The sequence below is a fragment of the Anthonomus grandis genome, chromosome 8 (genome assembly GCF_022605725.1).
Source record: "Anthonomus grandis grandis chromosome 8, icAntGran1.3, whole genome shotgun sequence".
NCBI classification, from domain to species: Eukaryota; Metazoa; Arthropoda; class Insecta; order Coleoptera; family Curculionidae; genus Anthonomus; species Anthonomus grandis.
In genome coordinates this window covers 2883277-2899432 of record NC_065553.1, presented here as the reverse complement: position 1 = coordinate 2899432, position 16156 = coordinate 2883277, and the positions used below count along the sequence as shown (strand labels likewise).

The following is a 16156-nucleotide window of genomic DNA, read 5'->3' as shown; positions in this document are numbered from 1 at the left end:
CTAAATAAAGGTAAACTTGTTGACAAAACTAGAGAAGAAAAAAAAACTTTCCAACATGTCCAAGGTTAAAACCTATCATTAAAAAAGTCATCCAGGTTATAATATGCCTTAGCCAATAAAAGCGACTTTAATTCTCTTTTAAATTTCTCAACATAAGATATTTTATTTACCATTGATATTTTATGTGATGGTAAGAATAACAGGGATATGCTTGTTTATATGAAAAAAAACAAAGAAATTTGATAAAATCAAAAAATGTTATATACCAGAAGAACTAACAACTTTTCGAAAAAATTTTATACGACTTTTTTATTGCAAATGACTTGTTTATTCACCTCTTAAAATTTGGCGGTTTTTATAGTAGACACCCTGTATAATTGTAATAATGTACCAGCAGATTCCCTTTGAAAAAAAATGGGGTTAAGTTAAATTTTCCTAGTCCGAAAATCAAAGACAACGAAGATACAGGATGATAAACTTAATGTGTTTTTTTTTTTATTTTGTAAGTTTTTTTTTTGTTTTTAACGAAATTTGCAGGATAAGTTTTTTTTATAATGCAAATAATAAAATTAACGTTTTTTAAAATTACGTCATAGAGGGCGTCACCGGCAGCATTTTGATTTTGGATTTTTAAACTCCGAAATTTATTTTACTTTAAAAATATATAATTTCCGAAAAATTGTTATCATTTTCAATCAACTCGCCCAATATTTCAACATAAAAATTATGAAAATAATACCTTATCACAAATATGCTGAATATCTTTTGCAACTAGATTTAATGATCAATTGCATTAGTTTTTGGTACAGTTCTCTGTTATACACAAATATGTCGTTAAAAAAAACATTGACAAATAAATTTTAATTGGAATAAAATTTAAAAATTTTATGACTCACATAAAAAATCTCAGTAAAAATAACCTCTTATATGGCTCATATATAAACCATAAGGTCAATCGAAGTAATTATGACACTAGGGTAGTTTGTGACACCATGCATTTATGTATTAAAAATGACAATAATTATATACCTATTTAAGTTCTAGAATATATCGGTGCATAAAATAAATTACTAATATTACTTAAATATAATACTATAATTTGGACCTTCTTTCAATGACTGGTGATGAAATATTGACTTTATTAATCCATTAATATTTTGTACTGTTTATTACTTCATTATTTATTAAAATTGTACTAAAATGCCTTTGTGCATCGCATTACAAAGAAATGTTTAATACGCAATATAGTTAATAGCATTGATTGTTGTTATTTAGGAATTCAGTGGAAGCAGGATTAATAATATGTATTAAATTATAATTTATGGTGTTTAATTTATCTATGCAGTTTTTCGCTATAAATATATTTATTTTTATTATACATCCAGTCTTGAAAAAGAAAATAAATTGGAAAATTAAGATTTTTCCAGGCATTTCCATCCATAATTAATTCAGTTCAAGAAATAACCTGCAATTATTAAATGTACGGTAATTTTGAGAAAACTAATTTTAGTTAAGGCATACAACCTTTCTTTGCTTAGAAAATAATTCAGGTAATAATATATAGGATATTTCATTTTTTTTGTCACGTTAATAATATTATTATTTAAAAATAAAAATACTCCTTGTCTAAGGATATTTTTTTGTTTTGTGCTAACATTCAAGAATAAACTTGGTAATGAAGCCTATAAAAATATACAATCATAAAAATTAGTATTAATTTATACTTGAGAATTAAGAATAAAAAAAAACGTGGTTCTACTACCGAGCATTGTCCATCAGATTTTTTACACCATCAAAAAATATACTTATTAATGACCCCTTTAGAATGATTATGATCAAAAGTTCATCCCTTTCTGAAATAATTTAGGATATACCGGTAGGGCCAACTAAGGTGTTGCGTGTACATTTAAGGAATCTTAATCATAAGTACGTTTCTCGACCTTTATAGTCGCAGTGAGGGAATTTTTCCTTATAATCACTTAAAGTTTGAGTGAATTTTTGAGCGTGGTTGACTTATGAGAAACATGGCATAAATATTCATACAACGTCCTCACTATACTATCTATGACAACCAGATATAGATCGTGACAAAATGCTTAATAATGCTAAGCATATATTATATATTATATCAGTAAGTATAACAACATTTCCAAAAAAGTAGTAGAAAACAACAAAAAGAAAATATAATAGTCAGATTTTAAATCAAAAATGGGCCTGATTGTGGACAAACCAAAGCAAGGATACGGGTCAAGCAACGATGGCAATACAGCTAGAGGCTTTTTTTACAATCCAGACTTAAGCTCTGAAATAACAGGAATAGACAAGCGTCTTATAATAAATTTTTCGACTATTCTTAGAACTCTTTCTAGTGGCTGTCACATTTAGGTACTAGAGTTTAAGAAACTTTTCGATGAGACTAAACAATTATATTTAGATTAAATAATTGGTATTACATGCCAAGTAGCTTGCATAAGGTTCTGGTACACGGATCTAAAATACTTGATTCATTTTCTTTACATATAGAGACAACTTTCCGAGAATGCTTTAGAAGCGAGACATAAAGAGGCAAGAAAATATCGATTATTTCACACCTGCAAGTATTCTAGAACAAAATGTTATATGGATTTATTAAAAATACTACTTTTAACATCAGAGCCCATTATCTCATAGCAAAGGACACTCACTTCAAAGAAAAATGAGAATCGAAACCGGTCGAAAAGTCGAAAAATATATATTATACGAGAGGAAAGGTCATTAATTGATGATTTGGATATAGATTTAGAAGATTCTGTCAGCAGTGATTCTAGCGATAATTCTGATTCAGAATAATTTGCCTTAAACCTATACATAATATGTGTACATATTTTCCATATCTTTTTTAAGTTAAGATTTTTTTGTTATAGTTTTCAGTTTTAGTTAAAATACAAACAAAATTTTAGTTTTGATTAGATTAATTTTCACATAAAACTTAAAAGCATTTTCATACTTGGTATTAGTACTGTTAACTTTTTGCTAAATTTAGGAGTTATTTTTTCCCACTTTTTACATTTATTGTTTGTATCTATAATATTTTTTGCCGTATTTCCTTTAAAAAAAAATTTTATTAATATTTTAAATACCTTATATGTATAGTGATTTTTTGGAATAAATTTCTCTCGTAAGAAATACCAGGATACTAAAGATTACGAAAAAGAAATCAACTTTTACACTTATGGAAGTTCTAGATATCGTGTACTTTAAATTTGTTATGTAATTATGTTGTTGTTATTAAAAGTTAAGTAAATAATTTAATTTCCATAGGAGTAAATCGGCAAGTTACTGTTATTTTTTTTATAAGAAAACTAAAAAGCAATATTTTTATTTGTCCAGGTCTTAATGTATTGGTCGCATATTTCCCTGTAACATTAGATATTAAATTCTCTAAATTCCTTCAATGAAAGGGCCTTTTATTGATACAAAGTTGCATAAGTTTTGGAGCGTTACGCTTAGCCCAATAGAAGTAACTGATTTTTGTCCCAAGGTCCTATATACTCGAAGCACTGTGCGACGTATGTAAGGAGAGATGTGTTGAAAAGTTTATACGATCGTGCAAATAATATTTGTAATCACCTGATAAAGATTTTTTAAAAACAAACTAAATATCGAAAAGAATTTGTAGAAAATAGTCTTATAGGGTTTGCTAATTGACGTTCAAAATTAAATCAACCACAAATCTTATTTTACCATTTATGCCTGGTTTTTCTAATAAGATTAAAAGATCTTCTAAAAAATTTATTATAAAAACTATTTTTAAATCACAAAATACATTACGATATCTATTAACAAAAACTAAACGTGTAACTGAAAATTGTAATATATAAAATTCGTTGTACTTATGGTAATTTTTTTATAGATAAAACTTGTAGACCATTATTGAAAAGAATCAATGACCTTAAATCTGACATAAAATAAAAGTGCTCGATTAATTTCAATAATGCGTGGATTCCTTAGCTAAAGAAAAAGGTAGAATAGGGCATTCTTAAAATTAATTAATAATTAAAAACTTATTTAATTCATGTATTTTCTTATTAATGTATGTTAGGATCACGCCTATTTACTTTTAAAAAAGTAACCTTTGTATTTTCTTTGTTACTTTTTTAAAAAAAATTCTCAAAGTCAAATAAACCTCTAATTAAAATTGAAAAAAGTATTTCATGAATTGTGATAAAACGCAGCAAAAAAGAACAAAAAAATATAAGTAGTCTTATATAATTAATTTAATTTATGTATCTTGATTACTACAGTAGATTTAACCACCGAAATATTCGTTAAATATAGGTATTTTTAGTCAATAAATAGGTTTGTTGTTCTTCCTAATTACAATAAGTTACGTATGATATTGAAAAGAAAAAACGCGCTTAGAGGTCGATACATAAAACTGCAGCTCCTGGCTATATAAAAAATCTATTACACCCTAAGTAAATTATTGTTTATAGATTTATTGTATTAAATATAGCAAAAGATGTCGTTATAGATTTAAGTTCCTATTTCTTCCAAATACGTGAACAAGCCTAATGAGATTTTTAGCGAAATAGTGACATAATACCCAATAAAATAACTAAATAGCTAGATAAATACCAATATTTTAAAAACATATTAAAAGTGCTAATGACTTCGTATAAAACACACAATTTCCATTATTATTTTAATACACCGGTCCTTTTTGCATAAATTTAAATATTTTAATATCCTATATTGTATGTATATGTAAACGGAATTTATACGAGCAAATATTTTCCTTTGATATTAATCTATGTTTACCTGTTTATTTTTGATACATGAATGATTTTTCCGCATGCACAAGATGAAGATGCTCAAAATGCTGGTTCAATTATATCACATATACAAATCTAATGGTAGGTGTGTCAAGCATGCGATGTCTTAACCGCTGTATGTAAACATTATTATTTCACATGAATAGGTGTCGTGTTAAGTCAGGGTGAGCTCGTTATCTTGCTCTATTAACTATAACATAAATTGAACGCATGCTTCACTGCCGCATGTATTTTGGTACGATAATCTCATAAAATTAAAAACCATATAGATCGGACCGTATTAGGATATAAATAGTCTTTTCATGGCTATTAGTAATTTATTTTTTTTCTATTTAATAAAATCATACTGAGAAAAATTATTAGTAGCATTAACTATTATTATTTTTTTTATTAGAATAGTTCTCAGTCTAGACATCTTGTTATTTCAACTGAAAAAACTGTTTTTAGTTTCTGTGTATTTAAGAAATTATATGTTATTTTAAACGAAGGACGTTAGTTATTCCTAAAGCAAATTTAATTGGATTAATGAAAGAACTTTTTTTATTAATATCTATTTAACCAATCGAATGATTGTAAATATAAAGTTTCGTTACGTTACACTATCATTTAGTTAAAATAACAGACCATTTTAGTTATTTTTACTAAATATTATTGCTGTAATATGCAGGTAAGGTTAATCGTATTAAAACATTTAATTAATTATATTATGTTTTTTTTAACCTCTACTAAATTATTCAGTTAAACCAGGGTGGTGCACTAAGCGTGGATTAAGGCTATATCTCGAAAAACTGTTAGTCTAATCTTATTGGATTTTTTTTATATTATACAAGTGACTAAGAGAAAATGCCGGAAATTATTGTTAGGTTCAAAATTTTTATTATTTTGGTCAAAAACCTATTGGCATGGATAATGAAAGTGTAATTACTTAAATATCTATAATTTTTAAAAAAACTTATACGATTTTATGTAATTTGGAACTGTTTAAAAATGAAATAAAACCTTAAATATTTGAAGAAGTTTTTCTGAGAAAATCACTGTTTTTCGCCTTTAATATCCAATCTAATAACGCGGTTTTTATACCAAATATTTATCTATAAAATTATATCAAATTTAAATAAATATTTAATATATATTTTCTGCAAAAACATTGTTTTTCATTAACATAAACCCTACCTCACACCAACCCTAGACATACAATATATGTATATTAAAACATATATAATTATATATTTGTATTAATACACATATGTATATATATTTATATCAATTTTAACTGAACAAACTCTATTGTTAGATTAGGTGTTAAAAACGAAACCAGCTGCTATTCTTACATATGAAGACCACAGGCAAAGAAGGCGCTATGTCAAAAAACGGGATTTCGAGAAAACCCGTTTTAAATTATTGAAACCTTTATTTTTGTTCGTTGGGGTGAGTAATATTCCAAATAAATGATACACAAATGTAGCTTTCATGTTTATTATTAATGTTTATCTAGTAAATTAAATCAAATGGTAAATAAATTCTACAAAAAGAAGAAAAAGACACCTCATTACAGAAAAAAAGGTAAAAACGCACTTTGTCACATTATGATTTATTACAAAACATTATGATTCTTAACCTAAGTTTTTCATTAAAAAAATATCTTATTAATCTTAAATAGTCTAAAATTATTAATAGTAGCAATAATTAATTTTTGTGGTGGTTTCTTGAAAATGGAATACTGTCAAAGTATTGCCGTTGATTGAATATTTGGGAAGATATGCAATCCTGTGTTAAAAAGTGTACCCGGTCGACTATCGGATTGTCGTTCAGTTTCGTGCACCGTGTGGTGCTGCCGCGAAGCGTCAAATCTAGGAACGATTTATTTTAGCTGTGTGGATTTGGCTTTTGGCTTCTTTGAGTCAGGTTTTCAACGACGCTGGAATCTCCGGTTACCCGGTCGTGTTGGATATTTTTTTAAGATATAGGATGATGCTGCCAACTATGTTTTTATTATTTTTTTTGAACATACAACACGGTGTCATTTATGTGGTGGTCAAGTGATAAGTGATATACTTAAGGGTGGAGGCATATTGAAATTTCTTAAAAGTTAAATTTTATAAACAAATAATTACTTACCAAAATATGTTTTTGAGACAAAAATTAATACAAAAATATATATAAAAAGCTATTTTTACAAAATTACCAACAAAGTTTAATACAAGTTATAATTCCAACAAACATTATGTTTCCTTCATTTTGTATTCAAGAGGGTCAAGTTTTTAAATAAAAAGCCCGTTGCACTTAATTAACTAAAAACTAATATACAAAAAATATGTGGAACAAATTTTAAGATATAAGTAGGTTTCACGTAAATATTAAAAAGAATAATTGAAATAATTCATAAGACTTAATACCGATGGTAATATAACTTCTTGATCAATAATTTTTTGTAAAAAGTAACCCATTTTGTCATGTGATTCAATATCTGAAAAATTGTGCAGCGTAGTAAGGGGTTGTGAGTGGGGATATAGAAATAGAAATATATAGAAATAGAAAATAGGCCAGATTTTAAGTTTCAAGCGACACAGGAAAATTCTTAATTACCAGTTGTTACAACTATACTTAAAACTATAAAAAGATACCTAGTAACACAAAAAAAAACATGTTGTTTAAAGACCCCACATCACGGTTATACAGGACGTCAATAGAGGTGGTATAATTAGAGGAAAGTTGAGCAATATAGTGTCCTTTTATAATAAAATCTAAATACTTCCTAAATTTTGCAAAAAACTTAAATTTGGCAAAATCATTTTATTTTTTTTCTGGCGTTATTTCAAAATATATGACAAAAGTATTTATTAAATGAATAAATTATTGTGACCACTTTTTCTCGCCTATACGATGACACCTTTAAATTTAAAATACGACGTTCTGTCTTTAAAGAGCCATCATCAACTTTGTTTTTCTTTGTCGGCGCTATATTGACCATTTGCAGTTTAACGACGCGGGAATCTTTGGGCGCCCGGCCGTTTTGTTATTTTTTTAAGACAAGGGCGATGATGATCTCGCATAAATAACTAGATAAATGTGGTGGTCAAGTAATGTATTGGAAGGTGCTATCTCTTACAACTTTAATTTTATTAACAAATAATAAATTACTTACCAAAATCCTTTTTTGAGACAAAAATAAATAAATAAAAACAAAACAAAAATTCAATAAGCTTTTATTTATTAATTAGAAAATTAACAAAAGTATTAAATAAAGGTGATGATATAGGTAGGTTTCACGTAAATATAAAGAGTAAATTAAATAATTAAAGATTTATTATCTATATACGGTACTATAGTTTTTTAGAGTCAATAATGTTTTGCAAAAAGTAGACCGTAATGTGATTTTTGACAATACGGGTTTGTGAAACCAGCCAATATCTCAAAAACTGTGTAGGGTAGTGAGATCTGTGAAGTACACTTTTTTTGGACAAAAATATTGAAAAATAGATACCTTTAACTGAAATTAATATAAAAATAAAATCGCAAAATAAGGTTTAAAAGGTTTTGAATAAGGTTGTAACAACACTATAAAATATAGAAAATTGGCCACATTTTAATTTGCAATACAGTCAAACACTTTATTAAAATTACTAATTCTTAAAACTAGAAAAAGTTAATAAGAAAAAAAAAACAAATATTTTGTTTTACAGTATGAAGGGTCTCATCGCGATTATACAGGATGTCCAAAATAAGGATGACCAGTAAATGATTTAATTAGGCGAAAGTTGCGCAATATAAATGCAATGATTGAATAAATGCAATCTAAAAATTGGAAAAATGCCAAATACTTCCTAATATTCAGGAAAAAGGTAAAATTTGGCAAAATGGATTTTTTATTTTTTTCTGGCGTTATTTGAAAATATAAAATAAAATCATTTATACATTGTTGTAAACAATTTCTCTCATTTACAAGTTAACATCTTTAACTTTTAAATACGACGTTCCTTCTTTAGAGAGTCATAATCAACTTTGTTTCTTCTTGTCGACGCCATGTTGGCCACTTGCAGTTTTGAATAACCCTTTTAATTACTTTTTCAACGAGGTAATTTCTAGTGAGTAGTTGGAATCATCCCTATTAAATATTATATACCTCTCTCTTTTTTAAATACATTTTCGAATTTCAAAAAATTCAAAACTTACTTTATTCATAAATACATGGTACCTACTTGTTGACATGGTACTTCTATGATATAAAATAGGCACATTAATCGACATAATACTAACACATAATTTAAAAACAATACACAATAGTGGGTTCAACATACTAGTATAAACACAAAATGTAATTTCAATTTCAAAGCAAGACGACTTAAAAATTTTTTAGAGTAACATCACAAATTCTAACCTTTACATCTTTACTAAAAACTAATTATATACTATTGGCCTATTCCTAACTATCTTCAAAAAATTCTAATGCTATAAAAATAGTTGCTTTTAAGAAGTTTCGTTAAGGACTTTTTAAAGTGAGGAGAACTTCTAGAGAGTTTATGCTTAAGTAAATAAGAAAATTTTTATGCTTAAGTAAATAAGAGAATTCTGTTAAATTTAAAATATTTGTTTGCTGTAGAACTTTTTTTGAAAAGTGAAGCTTTCTTAAAATAAATAGGCATTTCCAAATTTTGCTAAAAAACAAACAAACTTTTTATCCTAAAATAATGAGATCTATCGTCCATTTACATTTGTGCATTAAAAGAATTATCCTGTCTATATGTAAGTAATATATAATAATAATTATAGTTATAATAATATTATAATACTTATTGTCGTAATAGGTAAGGTTTGTCATCAACTTGTAAAAGGGTTTAAAAATATGCAAAAGGGCAAATAGGAATATTTTCAGTAATGTGAGCACAAGAATGAGCATTAAAAGTATACCCACTTATGTACTTTTAATACAACAGTTAAAAAAATCTGCCTATAAAAAATAAAGTGTCAAGTTTAAGTAATATTATAATATTCTTTACTTACCATTTTCCCAATTTATTGATGAAACTTTTGCATCTAAACTCTCAAGGCTTTGAGCGTTACATGAGGTATCAGGCAAAGAAATTGTGTTTCTAGAGGCCAGTTCTATAATTTAGAGTAAATTTATAACACTAATTTGGAAGGAAACAGTAAAATATAAAAAATAATACCTTTCCATGAAATTGGTACAGCTGATTTTAAAAGTCTCTTTCGCTTATTACTTACTGCAATGTATATTTTGTCAAAATGTTTCTCGCAAACCACTTTGTTTTTTAATAAATTTTCATCCATAACATATGTTTCCGCATTGCCTATATTTTCTATCCACTAGTTAAGTAACACTGGTTTTAAAATCGGAAATTTGAAAAAACTGAGAACATTGTTTTTACATTTTCTTACATTATTGCACCCACGATACGCACACTTATTAATTTTGCCTAAAGGAGCCATTGTCTCACAAACTAAACACATTTACATATGTCTATCTATTTGTGATTATGATATCCAAGAAAAAATTTTAAGAACTAACAAATTGCAATACGGCAAACACGAACCTGTGCAAAAACTCTCTCACACGACTCAGGGATGATCGGCCGATTACTAATGAGAAGCGACGGACGAAATTATTTTCGCGCATACTGGAGAGAATCGCCATCTATTTTTCACGCATATTTGCGGTCACGCTTTAGCCCATAAGGTTGCGTATCTTCCCAAATATTCAATCAACGGTATTGCTGAGCCTCGGGTCCGCAAAAGTTTTTAAGATCTTGTAAATCTTTCCACTTTGCATGACTCAATGGTAATGGACCTAAAATTTTAAATTCTCTATAATAGTAAAACTATTTAAAAATTTGTCATACACTAAACTCACCATCAAATAACAAATCGGGAAGATTAAATTCTCCAGCTTTAAGCAATTTATTAGGTCGAAATTTTCTGTCTGTTATGGGGCTTGATTCCCACATTCCATTGTAGCTGTTTCTGAAGTAGATTAATTGGGGATGTTCTCACATAATCTTCAGTTCTCTTATCGGTCTTGTTGAAAAAGGACATTTTCTTCTATATCTGGGCTTCAAAAAGGACGTCCAGTTTCTAAAAAGATCTTGTTTGGCTTCAACAACTTCAAAGGGCATAGGCCTTGCCCTAGCAGATTTGAAGTGATCATACCAGTCCGTGGGTAATTCTGCACGTATTTTTTGGTTAATGAGACCAAAATCTTTGTCACATTCCATATAACTATGGCCTCTGATTGAAAGTGAACTGAATCTAGTTTCTTTTCAGTATCTACTATGTAATGAAGAGCACGAATTAAAGTGTAATTTTTATTTTGGCCTCCACATGAGTCACAAAAAATCTTCAAATGTCGAACATATTCACTAAGAAAGTTAAATAAAAAATGATGGAGTAGAGAGCTAACGGAGTCACTACCTTTATTTCCAGTAACTTCTGGAGTCATGTAAAACACTGATTGGGATGTGGATAAAACATGAATGTTGAATGAATAAATGGAAAGTTGTCTTTTGTAATAAACATCATTCGTTGTTATATTAGGAACTGGCAGATTTTTTGCGTAATCTAAGCAGATAGCTTCTGTAGAAATGCTCTTCTGGTTGTTTTTTTTTTGCATTTCGTTTCCTCTGGTAAAATACTTCTGCTTTTAATTTGTGTAACTTGTTTCGCATTTCAAGTTTTTTATGTCTCTCTCTATTTGTTTATATTTTACAGATATTTTGTCTTCTATGCTTTGTTTACTAGCTTCCAATCCTTTTATTTTTGCCAAATGTGTATCACACTCACTGCAGGTGTCTGACCTTGGAAAGCCGAAAGCTATATTAAATTCTGAACTAAATATAGTTCGATATGTTTCATATGAAACTTTTAAACTTAGGGGAAACTTTTCTTCAAACATTTTAAACATCTTTTTAAAGTTCAAGTCTTCAGGCAAATAAACTTTGGTGGTTTTTCTTAGGCTTTAGTGCGTCTTACGCCCTTTAAAAGAGTTAATATGATCAGGATCATCTTATGAGGACGATTCAAGTGTTTGCCCCGGCGGTCACGTGGAGCCTCACCTTTTTGTTTTAAGGACCTTTGAAGTACTTCCAGTTTTTTTCTTTCAATGCCATGCATCGCCAGAATAGCTTTTTGACACACCGGCTTTTCTTGTATACTTCCATTGGCAGAGAATCTTATTCTATAATGACAAGAGGCATCGTGAAGTACAGCAGCTTCTTCTGTTTTACGAGGCCTTCTCTGTTTTATTCGTATTACTGTGATTAAGCCGCATAAGTAGATATTTTGCTCATCATCCGAATTTAATTCGTTAAACCGCCTAATTATCTGTAACCTTTCTACTTCGGACACATTTTCAAAGCACTTGCAAAAATCTTTGCCAATAACATGGCTTCTTAAGTTGATCACTTAATTTTCCATACCGTTTCCTTTTTTTAGTTAAAAAATTCAAGGCAGGCACTACTACATCACTACTTTCAGATTCTGACATAATTATTATTTTTAATCAAGCACCACGTGTTGAAATAAACAAACTTAGCCATAATTTACTACGAAATGCAAATAAATAACAAAAAAGCAAAGGTTTAGTCTGACTAAGCGCCTTCTTACCCAGCACCGCACTGACATGGCGCCTTTTAAGGCTGTTCGTCAATATTAAAAATTAAAATTACTCCTGACTGAGCGCATTTATAGCCTGAACGATAGGATAGGGTTAAACCACAGTCTAACAGAAAAATTGAAAATTGAAAAGTTGAAATCTATGTACTTTGGTTAAACTTTTGAAATTTTTCAAATAGATGGCACTGATAACTCAATTTCCTTAAAAATTGACATAGCGCCTTCTTTGCCTGTGGTCTTCATATTATTTTGGAAAATAATGATTTTTAAAAAGAATTTCTTACTGATAAGTTGTATGGGGTGGGTGGGGGGTAAGAGTAGGTTTAATGAAAAACGTTTTTTTTTTGCAGAAAATAATTGCTTAGGAGAAAAATTTGCATTATCTAGGTTCAAAAACATAGTTTTTAAATTAAAACTATCGGTATCAACGATATATGGTGAAGGTATATTTAAAAACTATAAAATATACGTAAAGGGAAAAAATTTCGGCATATAAAAAAATTGATACGGGATTTATATATCCAGTTTTTAATCTAGATTACTGCGTCTCAAATATTTGATGAAATAACTCCGATATCACATATGTAACATATGTATCATCACATATGTATATAAAACAAAATAATTATCCCAAATTAAACGAATTTGATCAAAACTAAATAATGGTTTAAAAAGAAAAAATTATTTTAGAAAAATGCAATGGTGTACTTTTTTTTAAATAGATAAACTCCTTATGGACGCCACCGGTAAAAATTATGTTAAAATTCTAAAAGTTTTAACGCCTTATATATTCGAAATAAAACGTTTAGAATATACATTTATTTAAAAAAAATATAAGTTTTTGTTGGAGAATCACCCTATAAATTTTGTCGGTAGAGTTCCTGGACACCTGGCATAATATACCATAATTTAAGCTTAAGTAGATATCTTTATTAAAGTTCCATATAAACAATTTTTTAACGATTAAAATAAAGGTGTTATGCTGGTTTCCTATAACAAAATATTCAACGTTTTGTTGATGGTGAGGATATTTGTTTAATAAATGCATTTTGTAAACGTCTTTAAATAATAAACAATATACCATACTTAAACGCTTAACTTTTGATGAAATAATACTTGTATATTATTATCATGTAATCAACCTTCTTGTTAAACGTGAATAACATAGACATAATATTAAATTCTTCAACGTATATCACACTGAAGCTTAACCAATAATATACACATAGTGTAAATCAAAAATTAACGCCTATTTAAATATCGTGTGTTGCTTGGAATTTAATCTCCGTCTTGCTTATTATAATAATCGATTTTTCATCAATAGTTCCCTTCAGAAGCTTATATGTTATGAATTTTTTGCATTTAGCACAATGATCTTTCCTTAAGTTCCATAACTTTCACATTTGAAGATATTAGTTGTGAGCATTGCTTATATACCTTTTTTTCTATAGATATTACAGGGGAAAACGGGATTGATATTACTATTTTCACAGCAGACTATGAATAGTTGAATGGAATTCATGGTCTTAAATGGTCCTCTTTTGGCTGCATCAAATATAAGTAAATTTTTCGTCATTTTCACGATAACGGTCACATTAAGCACTGTAACTTTATATCTCTTTTATAGAGATGATTTTCACAAGATTGAAGATATCAAAAACTTTTATTATAATCCAGTTTTACGGCCGCAAAACTTCGGAACACAAAACAAATACGTGCTACTTGATGTGTTATTCACCGACATAAATAACTTTATTATTTTAAATGCAATTTGTTTAATTTAATAATTTATTTGGGTAAATGAGACCTTCATAATAATATAATGGTTAAGGTTTAAGAGAGCTTAAAGCAACTTTATTAATATCGCCATTTGAAGTTTTATTTCGAGCCGTACCCACAAAATATGGCGTTTTTAATAAAACGCGTGTTTATTCGACACGCGAGATCGACGACATGCAATCGGATGTGACACAAAAAATAGCGCGCGGTCTATAAACACGCACCTAAATTTGATTTTTCTATTCAATTTTCTGCAGTTGTTATGTTATTTTAAACATTATTGTGCTTTTATATCAATTTAATATCTTGATACAAAAAATAATGTAAAATTACTATTAAAAAGGCTGGCCAATAAGAAAACGAAAACATTAATAAATGATTATTTATTTTCAATAGGAATGGGTGATGTTCAAAAAGTATCACCCTGTACGAGCAATACGATCCTGCAAACCGGTCGCATGACTGCAATTTATAGTGAAATAAATGCATTCTAAAATTTAGGGTTCGTTGTCTGCCTATATAGGCTAGAGAGAGAGTCGAGTATCTGGAAATGATAAATTCACTTTCAAAGCGACCGACATAAATTTTATATTGTGTCGAATTCACCTGCATTTAGAAACATGCGGCACCACGTTCGTATTTTAAACGACTCAACGATACACGAGTGTGTTATTCAATTTTATGGTGCCTGGTATTTTTTTAGTGAATTGAATGGCCTACATTCAACGCGGTTAGCTGCAGAAGGAACCTTCCGAAAATTCATTATTTATAATATATTTATTATTATTTTCTTTTTCACAGAATTACAGTGACAGTTCTAAAATTTTTTTCATAGTTTTAGTAATTGCACAAAAAGCCGATTGTCGTAGTATCTCCCTATGAATACGACCAATTAATTTGCATATACGTTTTGGTTTCGCCAATCGAGCAATTAAAACAATTTAGTGTAAATACCCTACGCTGTTAAGCTAAATGGTTGTTTGTTATTCTTTTGAGCATTTTTATTACCTGTTGTTCCGTTTTTAAGTATTCTGTTTATTTCTGGTGTTACAAATTAAAACAAGTCATATACGAAACATTCAAATTCATTCAGAACAATACTAATTCAGAAACTGTAAGAGAAAATTCAGCTTAAATTCAGTGCATTTGTTTTTGTTGCTTTTTTAAGTGATTGATAAGTGCGCCGCACAGTGAACGGCTTAATATATAATCAACACATATTTTTTTACCATTTAACTTGGTGTAAGCTATTACGAATCTTGATATTTTTTAAGTGTGCTTCTTAATAAATAATAAAATATAAAAAAAAATGTAAATTAAATTTTATTATCAGTCAATATTTTTGTCACATAAGTATCAAATCTTGCTCATTGATTACTAAGCTTTTAACATTTACAAACCGCTTTATTTATCAGAAATATAATATTAACCGCAATAAACTATGTAAAAATTCTAAAAAATACACAGGTCAAAGTCTTGGAAGCTAGAAAATTTAAGATTCCAGAGGATTCGCTCTATATAATATCTATATAATTGCTGTAGTATAGTAATTATGAAAATGTTACATTTATCTGCTACAAACCGCTATTAAGGGTGCCATAAAATAAACAAAATCTCAGTATATATGCTAACTAGAGTTTTAATGCTTTCAAAATTGGAGGTTTTAAATAACCTTAAATTAAATTAAATATTACTGTGTGGAGTCAGATTAAGTGTTTTTTGTTGGTAAACCTTTGTTAATAATTATTTTTATATTATACTGAGTACTTTTTTTATTTAGGATAGTTCATATGGATAATAAGGTATTCTCGACAAAACTCTCCTTTTCTGAGATGATCAATGAGTTGAGATGATCAACAAAGAAAATATAAATTGTGAAAAATTCCACAGATCTCTCCATTCATTCATCAAGATTCAAGGATCATTTCAAAAGATCC

The 16156-nt window shown here is 28.3% G+C and overlaps 1 protein-coding gene and 1 long non-coding RNA gene across 3 annotated transcripts in view; one reads left to right on the top strand and one right to left on the bottom strand.

Annotated features, from left to right (window-relative positions):
• LOC126739895 (synaptogenesis protein syg-2) overlaps nucleotides 1-16156 on the top strand; it is a 478733-nt gene that overhangs the window by 149235 nt on the left and 313342 nt on the right. The gene's annotated exons all lie outside the window — the stretch shown is intronic.
• Nucleotides 9528-10537, bottom strand: LOC126739898 (uncharacterized). Its single transcript, XR_007661726.1, has 3 exons — nucleotides 9983-10537; nucleotides 9816-9917; nucleotides 9528-9762 (listed from the first exon to the last, which is right to left on the bottom strand). It is a non-coding gene; the product is annotated as an uncharacterized LOC126739898 (long non-coding RNA).